At 42.5% G+C, this 10,200-nt stretch overlaps 1 pseudogene; it reads right to left on the bottom strand.

The window, feature by feature from the left end:
• Positions 1 to 6,879: 6,879 nt before the first annotated feature.
• The window catches only part of LOC105986262, an 8,841-nt pseudogene continuing 5,520 nt past the window's right edge, over positions 6,880 to 10,200 (bottom strand).

Genomic DNA, 10,200 nt, shown 5'->3' with positions numbered 1-10,200 from the left:
CTCTACCACTGAGCCAACTTCCCAGCCCATCATGTCTATAAATATTAAGCATACTTCCATACAGTTTTCCATAAGGGTTGTACTATTATACCAATAGTATATAATGTTCGTCCAAACCTTTAAACTTAAGCACACTTCTAATTGGTGAGGGGTGGTACCTTCTGAGACTTTTGAGTTACATAATCCTAATTGGCAATATTTTTTCATAGGCCTGCCAAGTAATTTGCAGATCTCTTGAACTAACTATTCAGGTCTTTTGTCTACTTGCAATTGTATATTCTCCTGATTATGAATTTATAATTTCTGCATATTATGCCCTCTTCAGCTTGATAACACATGTCTTCTTCCACTCTTTAGGGTTTTTATGCTGTTTCTTTTGCCATGCATACAATTTTTGATTTGATGTAGCTTCATTCATTTGTTTTTGCTTTAGAGATCCTACTTTTCAAAATCCTTGCTCAGACCTACGATATAAAATATTCCATGAGGTCTAATTCAGAAAATTCATAATGATCCTAAATGCTCACACAATGCCAGAAATGGAAAATTCTACTTGACAATGGGTGACAGGTTGTAGTCAAAACCAAGGCATACCAACTGTACAAATGAGTTCATATACAAAATACAGCAATTTCATGTTTCCCTCTTTAAATTTGGTTATTTCTAATTTATCCCCATGGTCTGACGTCCAAAACATTTCTGACCAAGGAATTTGGAGAAGGATGACTCACCCTGTAGGAGTCTCATTGTTTTGGGCCCAATGTTTGGAATTTGCTTGGAAGTCTTATATTTTGAGTTAATTTCGTGTATGAGTTAGAGGTCTAGCTTCCAAGTATGACTATCGCGTTTTCCCGGCATGGTTTATTGATGAGAACCTTCTCTCTGTTGTGTTCTTTGAGCTTCTGAAAATCAGTTGCCTATAAATACTGGTTTGTTTCTGGTCTTTATCCTGTTCTGCTGTTCTTCTGCCAGCACCATGCTGTTTGGGTCCCAATAGCTTTGTAGTATATTCTGAGGTCAAACGTATCTCTAGCTTTATACCTTTTCCTCAAGATTGCTCTGGTCACGGTGAGGCCCTCTCTGGTTCCATTAGATTATAGGTGATCATAATGACCTCAGTTTAACTTGAATTACTTCTGCAAATACCCAGTCTTTACAGACATTTCCTTGGGTACAGTTGATTAGGATTTCAAACGTTTTTTGAGGAAGATTTCCACCCTTGAAATGACAATATCCATCTGAAGCCCACTGTGAGCTCAATATAAGTAACTCAGCCCTGCATTCACAGGTATAGTAAGATTATGGAGTTTCTTCCATTCTAGCAAATAGCCACACTAAAGGTCATTGAACAACTGATTTTGAGTGTAGCTTGGATATGTGATATTTATCCTATATAACTTGTGTTGCCTGATTTTCATGGGACAGATGACATAGCCTTAGAAACTGGGCATGGACTATGTTCATGAAACCTCCCTGGGTAAAGCTTGTTTGTTCGGCAATAAGGCCTTGGTGACCTCAGTGGATGACTTTGTGGTGATCTCAGTGGTGACCTTGGTGGATCAATCCACTTGACTATGTTCAGGAGATTGAACTTGAATTGGAAAGATCCCAAGAAAGCTAAGCCATGGAGGATGGACGCTTCCTGACTCGTAAGAATGGGACTCCAAAGGAAACAGGTTAAAAAAATACAGCAGAGGGCCCATCAGCTCTACTGGACATTGTGAAAGTGAGCTAAGCAACTCAAGGGCAGCGATGGCAGGGAGAGAATGAAAGAGAAAGAGGGAAGAGCTTACACTGAGCAACAGTAAAGTGATATACATATCAACTGATTTGGAAGAAATAGTTATATTGTCAAAGCCTGTAGTGTTCATAAGTTTTATAGACCATGAAAATGTCAGTTCTTGGAAGTGGTGCTGTGGCTCAAGCAGTAGAGCACTCACCTTGAGCTGTAAGAGCTGAGGGATAGTGCCCAAGCTCAGAGTTCAAGCCCCATGACTGACAAAAAGAAAAAAAACTGTCAGTTCTCCTTGTAAAGGTTACAATGTTAGTGACTAAGTATCACAATCTCACAATACTGTGAAATTTAAGTAATCACTTAATCTCAACAATGACATTTTTTAAATCCTAAAAACAGAAAAAAAATGTGACTCCAGGAACCTGTCTGGCCTTTTAGCAGCAGGTCAGGAGGTGAAGTTTAAGGCATTGCGATGCAAAATACTGACTCATGGTAAGCCATGGAGAATATGCATCTAGGATGAAGTGAAACCTTTTTTTCTTGTGGATGACTCCGTTATATTCCTGGCCTTCAAGTTGCCTTTCTACCTGCTATGGTAGGTACATCTGTATGTCAGCCATCTCATTGCTTAGGCATCTGGAAAGTTGGACTGCAAGGTTCCTGGTTGGTCTAAAACTTGATCTCTCCCTCATACATGGTGTTTCTGTCCCTGGACTTGGTCAGCATATATACCTTGTATGTGGCAGATATACCATATGTGACGGTCAGAGGTCAGGGTCTAACCCTTTCTTAGATCTTTATTCTTATAGGTATAGCCTAAACCTGTTGATGTCCTTCAATACCCTTCACGTTTTGTGCTATTATTTGTCTACTTTACTCTCCAGGTAAGGCAAAAAAATATACTAGGCTATATTGCTCATGGTGGCAAGTTGTATGGCCATCTCTAGGGGAACCATGAGGGCTACAGCATCTCCATCTATTCTGGGATGCAGCTTTCCATCCTGTTGGCTTCTCTTGCACAACTAGCTCTCCCTGCAAGTATAAGCCTTGTGCTCCCTCCTGGGTGCCCAGTTATACTGCCTGTGTCCTACTCGGCTTTCCTCATTCTGAAGCACTTCTCCTGTCCATGGCCCTGCTGCCCAGTGTATTGTGCCTGTTAGGCTACTTCTGCCTGGTTTTCTTAAGGTTTGGTGAGGGTTAGAGATGCTTCTGTCTTGGTACTGCCTCTTGACAAGTCACATGCTGCTTCCATGATGTGGCTTTGTTGGCGAGGTCAATACAACTGTCATTGGTCTGGCCTGCAGAGGGCCTCCTAGCAGCAGCTCCCCAGTGGTATCAAATGGAATTCTGCTTTGCACTCTTCTGGCTTAGCCCCTTAGGCTTAGCATAGTCTCCTGTTGGCTTTATCTTCCCATTGCTCCTGAGTCCACTTCCCTGTTATATCTGCATAAGTGGCAGGAAATTCTCATGCTTTCTCTTTCTCCAGGCATGTGGGCTTTCTCCCTGTGATTGCTGAGGACAATCATGTCCCAGAATCTTCTGGTGATATCCACAATCTTTGGAGTAGATGACTATTAGGACATTATGGGTGTTTGTAAGTTTTGGGAACTATTTATATAATCTTCCAGCTATTCATCAGCTAAAAGATTGATAGCCAAAGATTTTCCTTCCATTCTGTGTGTTGTCTCTTGATCCTGACAATTGTCTGTGTGTGTGTCAGATTTCCCCTAGCAGTTTCAGGTCTTCACCTTAAGATCTGTGATCTATTTTGAATAGCTTCTCAGGGTGAGGAAAAAGGGCTCTACCTTCAGTCTTCTACATGTTGCTATCCAGCTTTCCCAGCACCACTGTTTTTTAAAAAAAGTATTGTCAAGGTGATGTATAAAAGGGTTACAGTTACATAAGTAAGGTAATAAGTACATTTCTTGTTGAACTTCTTACCCCTTCCCTCGCTTTTCTCCTACTCTCCCTATCTCCCCAATCCCCCCTCAAGTTGCATCTTGTCTTGTGTATGTCACTGTTGCAGTGATTCCCCCTTGTCCTTTGTCTCATGACTCTGTTGTTCACTTCTTTCCTATTCAAATAAACATATATACAATCCAGGGTACCAAAATCACATACAGTGACAACAGGGGATGGATATACCATAGGTAGTAGAACAGACAAGAGAAACAAGAAATCACATAGTACATTAAAATCAACAACAACAAAAAACTGCTGGTGTCCATATATTAAAGTTCATTTCCCTTAGCATCATCTTATATGGTTGTATGTGCATAAATTTTGAGCTATTCTACTCATCTGATAAGATTACCCTAGACATAAAATAACTATTGACAATAAGGGAAACCATGGACCTGTGTTTCTTTGGGTCTGGATTACTTCATTTATCATATCACCATGTGGTCAAAATTAGCTTAACTTTTTAAGGCTTTGTTTACATTTTCATAATTGGAATTGGCCTGTGACTTGCCTATCCAGAACTTTCCACTGCATTGAATCATTCTGTCTCAAAGTAGCAAAGTACAGTTAAGGTTACATTTTCTGCAATGTGTGGAAACAACCAAGCTTGGAAAGAAGGCTTTGTTTTCTAGTGCCTCACGCAGACCCTGTGCAAATTTTTACCAGTCATGGTGGGCTTCCTGTCAGAGATGTGGTGTAACCAAGTCTGGCCATGCAGCACTTCATCCACTACTCCTAACCCTTTGGAGACTGTCCTGACAATACATGTCTTTTCAAGCATATATGTTGTGGAAGCAAGCACACTTTTCCTACAGAACATCAGAGTCTGTGGCACTGTGGCTCAAGTGGTAAAGCATTAGCCTTGAGCTGAAGAGCTGAGGGACAGCACCCAGGCCCAGAGTTCAAGCCCAATGACTGTCCAAAAAAAAAAAGAACAGAGGAGGCTATATAGGGATCATATCTAAGAGCTCAGATCTGACTGCTATGTAGCAGGTCTGCACTGACAGGGCTTCAGACTTGGACATGGCAGGGATGGAAAGTAGGCCTTTTTAGATGAATGAGGCTGAGAGTTTAGGAAACTTAATGGTCAGATAGGACTTAAAGGTCTAGTTCTTGGGAGATAACATCTCAGGATCTTCTTGTAGCTTCACAAACCTATACAACATCAGCCTGGAGAATCTCTGAGACTATTCTGACACTAGCTTTAAGCTCTGAGATGGGGGAGAGAACCTGTACCTTGGAGGTGTAGAGAGATAGATTTTCCTGCTGGATGAGGCAGGCTCAGCACACTGAAAGCCTTAACCCTGACATTATTGACTTACCTGTGTCCTAAGGAGGAACTTGCATCTGATCAATATACAACATTGATGGCCCCAAAGGTAGCATTTGAGGTGAAAGGAAAAGCAACCACCATGATAGATTACCTTTATCTGTTTGGCATGGCCCATGGGGGCTGTTCCCCAAAGGGTCAGGCCAAATGCTTTTCATGGGTAACATGCAGTGATTGTGAACAGGAGTCCTACGACTCAGTGACACTGTCTGTGCCTTCTCTCTTTGGTCTAGAATTCTAAAAGGAAACCCTTGGCTACTTAGCTATTGAGAATTGTCTTCATTAGAAAGCATGCATGATTAAGAATCAGTGATCTGGTAGAGCTGCTTCTAGCCTTGGTTTAGCCAGATAGCCATTGTTATAAGGCTTTTACATTTATTCAAGAACTGTCCAGAAGATGAGAAAAGTCAACCAGAGTTGATGCCTGCTTGAATTAGTGCCTGTGTTTGCCTTATCAGAGACAAAGGTGTTGATCACTCTTCTGACTTGTCATTAGACTCCTGCTTGGCTAGCCTTTGTTACCATGGCCTACACAGGTGGCTCAGGATCCTGCCTTCTCCATGGAAAATGTCTGGGATTCTATTGTTGGAGAGTGAGGCTAGATGCAGGGGTCTGAAAATCAGTGGTTGCTGTTCATCCTGTGGCCCAAGGGACAACAGCTTCCAGGAGAGTAGGAAGATGGGGTACATGTGGGAGCATCACTAAAGGGCCTAGTTGATCCTGGACAAAGACAACTTGGAGATTAGGATGCCAGTGGTGGGACAGTGTCAGGAATGAGACAACAAACCAAGTCCAGCTCCAGCAGTCTGTGCCCGTGGGCCTGCCAGAACTCTTCCTTACAATCTGACTTATACCTCAAGTGGAGACAGAAACAGGACATAGCATGAAGTATCTAGTCTTCCTTTTACCTAAGTGCCCAGCCATGCTGTGTATCTGTATATGGAGACTTAATCTTGGTCCCCTGATCGGCTTTGTGCTTTTTCTCCATGGAATCTTTTTGATATTCCCTATTTCCAGGATATTGTACTCATTCGCCTGAGGTTTTAATGTGTTTCTATAGGCTGTTTTTCTGTGTCTTCTTTCCCTACCTCTGACGTGATCTTCTACTTCAGGATACGTCAGTAACCAATTCATTGAACTGGCTGAACTGGCTTTAGCCATCTTAGGACAGAAGTGGCCTGGGACTACTGAGATACTGAGACACTTCTTATCCAGCAACAATTCAGTGTGTTGTCTGGTGATGTTTTCAGGGAGAGCTTGGATCACTACTATCATTGTCATCAGTTTCTTGGCTACTCAGGTCCTCCTTCTCTTCCTCCTCCTGGGCATTTTCCTTTTTCTAATACATTAGAAAGTAAAATTGTACAAATGCTGTGACTAGTAGGAAACCGCAATTTTCCGTGAATTTTTTTTCGGTCCTGAGGTTGAACACTGGGCTTGGGCGCTATTTGTGCACTCTTCAGCTCAAGGTGAGGGCTCTACCGCTTGAGCCACAGCACCACTTTCAGTTTTCTATTGGCTTATTGCAGATAAGAATCTCACAGAGTTTCCTGCCAGGGCTGGCTTTGAACCATGATCCTCAGATCTCAGCCTCCTGAGTAGCTAGGATTACAGGTGTGAGCCACCTGGGCCCAGCTTCAGTGAATGTTTATAAACAATTGTGCAGTGAAACAAATGTTTTTTAACAAGATTTAAAACTTTTTAAATCAGAAATATTGACTTTCCAATAACAGCACACACACCCAAGAGCAACCTGTACAAGCTGTATAATAAATTGTGTCCCTACACTCTGGCTTTGAGCACATTGAAAATTTAAAATTTCTCAAGTCTGAGAGGAAACACATAAAAGCTTCTATGAATCTTTTTTCCACAAAAGGAGTATTTTTAGTAAAATACTATTGACTATGCATTGATATTTTTTCTCTATGGTACCTTTGGAGGAATTTGTCAGAGACAGACTGGTGCAGAATCTCAGGGACCCTCTAGATTAAGTGACCCTCCAGGACTAATTCCAGCCAAGCTCTTCTGCCACTTTGTGCTTCCCTGTGGAGATTCCTCTTGAGATTGTTCTGTTCCATTCATTGCTGACCAAATGCTAGAGTCACACTGGGAAGGGGAGGCAAACAGCCCCCACCCACTGCCAATATTTGTAGCTCTTCTCATAACCATGGGATATGTCCAGAGACTTGCCATGCCCGATGGGGCCTCCACATCGTTCTTCAGAGTCCATCAAGAAGGTCCATGAAGCAATTATACTCATCAAACTGGCTGTCACAGGTGACTGGAGTGTGAAAAGAGGAACAAAATTCTCTGGCTCACATCTCTTTCATGTGAAGAAAGCATCCGAGCTGGGGCTGAGTTCTGCCTCTGTGAGAAGTCATCTTTACCCTCGTCTAGTCCATGGGCATACAGGCAACCATGAGATGCAGGTGTTATGAGATTCTTAAACTCAAATGCTTTTTCCTTGTTTTCATCCTGGTCAGTGAGCTGAAAGATATCATGTTGCAGAGAATCGGAATGGCCCCTATTCCAGGCTGGGCTATACCCCAAAATCTTCCAAGGCAAGGAATCTAGCCTCATAATTTATCCTCCTCAAGGGATTTTTAAAGTGTTTTTTCTGTCCAAGGTCCAGGAAAATCCAGACAGAAATCTGCATCAGTGTATTCAGAAGAGCCCGTTCCCCGAAGACTGCTGTTGTTTTACAACTCCAGGGGCTGCTCACACTCAATGCTCAGCTCATGGAACTGATACATCCTGATCACCAAGTTGGTGACAGGGAACATTTCCCCAGCAGCAGAAATGCCCACCAAGGCCTGGGCCAAGGATTATAACTGGGTTGAAGAGGATTACAGGCAAAAATCTGCTGTCCTCCAATCCTCCAGATTACAGAGCTGAACACTTGCCCCTCAACCCCATGCAATTTTTTTGATATTCCCTATTTCCAGGCTATTGCACTCATGACCTGGGTGTGTATTTTAGTTCTTTGGAAAAACAAGATTTATATATTATTTTCTTGTCAAAATCTTTGCAGGTGCAGACAAAGAAGTGTTAAAGTATTCACCAACAGTTAAGGAAATAAACCACTTAAACAGAACAATGTCTGTACTTATATCTGTATAAAAATAAGATAAATTTTTACAGAATTCACACTCCAGTTCTTATAGAAATAAACAATACACAACTATAGTAAAGTACAATCGATCCTGACTATGGTTTGCCATTAGATACTATCCTTTCTAAAAATTCAATTAGACTTTTTCCTGGTGTACAGCCAAAGCATCTCTATGCATATTTCTTGAACTTCCTATTCTGTAGTGCCACAAAAAGAAGAAACCTGTGAGAATGAGTAGGCAGTAAAAACTGGAGCACCCTAGTTGCTAGGTAGATGCACTTGCACGATATGGTCTCTGGTTGGAAGTGAACAAAAATATTGCTCACAAACTATTGTTCATGTAATTCCATCAGGGACTACCCAGGCAGTCTGAATGAGGGTTTGATAATGTTCACATTTTAAGACTTGTAAATACATAGCAATGATCGTCTGGGGTGCTTGACATGCACACAGAACACAGCTACTTCAGCACCCTCTGCTTCACCTTGATAACTTGCATTTGCTGTTAATGTTGTTCTGGGCAAAGACCAGAGGGCTTGGAGTCATTCTTCTTCTTTACTGGTGGAGGTGGTGGAATACACTTATCACATCTCTTATCCTCCTGGGAGCTTCTGAGATTTTTGATGCAAGCTAGCCTTGAAGGACCATAGTAAGGAGGTGTCTTCCTAAAGGGCAGGACTCTGGGTTGTCTTTGCCTAGTAGGACAAATGGTCTAAAATGAAGTCATTCTAAGTCATGGACTTAGAAGTAGCAACACTATGATTTATGATGAGACTGAGCTGGGCTGGGGAATATACAGGTGGAGCACTTAGAGTGAAAACACGGTACCCTTGAATACTCAAAGTCCTGGCCATGAGAGACTCAGGTAGTTGAACAAGATGGCTGCCCTCAGATGGACCTGCCTCTTTCCCTAGCCACTCTACTGCTGACTGAAAGGACTCAGAGATGAAGTGCTCTGGAGGAAATGATCCATAGGTGGGATCCATGACTTGAATGTCTTTAAAAGGCTGAACTGATACTGCTGCAACAGTGACCCTGATAAACTTCTTGAACCTGGGAGGCAGCCAGCCATCCAAAGGCCAATTGCTGGCATTGGACTGCTGTGATAGGATGGAGCCACTTGCCTTTAAAAGATTCTTGACTGGATTTTTACCCTTCTTTGTCTGACAGACAGTCATTTTTTATAACACTCAGGACTTTCAATGTAACACTTGGTGTCACTGATTCCACATCAGTTCTGCTTGTGATGGAGAAAGTGCCTTCTTTGCGCTGGTGAATCCACAGGCTGGTGACCATGGAACCTTCTGGCATGCAGAGCATCCCAGAAGCAGCTGGCCTTGGAGAACCCTGGAAAGGCTTCCAAAGCCTCCATCATGATAGGACATTCTGCAGTGGGAGACTGTGGTACTGTCCTTGGGTGACTCATGTGTCCTGAGCATTCATATCAGGCAATTGCATTTCCCTCTACAAGGCTATTCAAGCTCAGACACAGAAGGAGGACAATGAATATGGTATCTCCCATGGCGACACCAGAGACCCCACCAAACAAACGACTCCCATCTTTGTGATTGCTCGTTTTTTACATGACAATTTTTATTTCTCATTGTTGCAACAGGTCCACCTGAATGCTATCTCACTTTTGACCTACAGATGGGTCACCAGGAATTAGGGCTGCTGTCCTCTGTCCCTTATCCTGTTACATCACTGGACCACCTTTGCCCCTCTCACTTCGATTTAGAAATGACTGGTCTTTAGCCCCTCAGACCTGGAGGTGAAAAGTGGTCAAGTCAGGTCCTCACCCCTCCCCCTTAACCCTCCCCAGACCAAATCTTTGATCAAACCCGAGTTGGTACCATGGGAACGACTAAGGGCATCAAGTCACCCATTTTAAAGTGGAACAGAACTTTTCATTCTATGCTATACTTTCAACTTCTTGTTCAGCCCCTGCCTTCTAAGACTTCTTTCCATAGACAAGTATATACATTCACAACCAAAGAACTTTTACTGCTGATTTATACCAGTCGGATGTCATCTCAGCCTTCTACCCCTAAAAATGACCCC

Source organism: Dipodomys ordii, unplaced genomic scaffold, assembly GCF_000151885.1.
Source record: "Dipodomys ordii isolate 6190 unplaced genomic scaffold, Dord_2.0 Scaffold34, whole genome shotgun sequence".
NCBI lineage: Eukaryota > Metazoa > Chordata > Mammalia > Rodentia > Heteromyidae > Dipodomys > Dipodomys ordii.
Note: the sequence above shows the minus strand (reverse complement) of the source record. Positions and strands in the feature narration are given on the sequence as shown.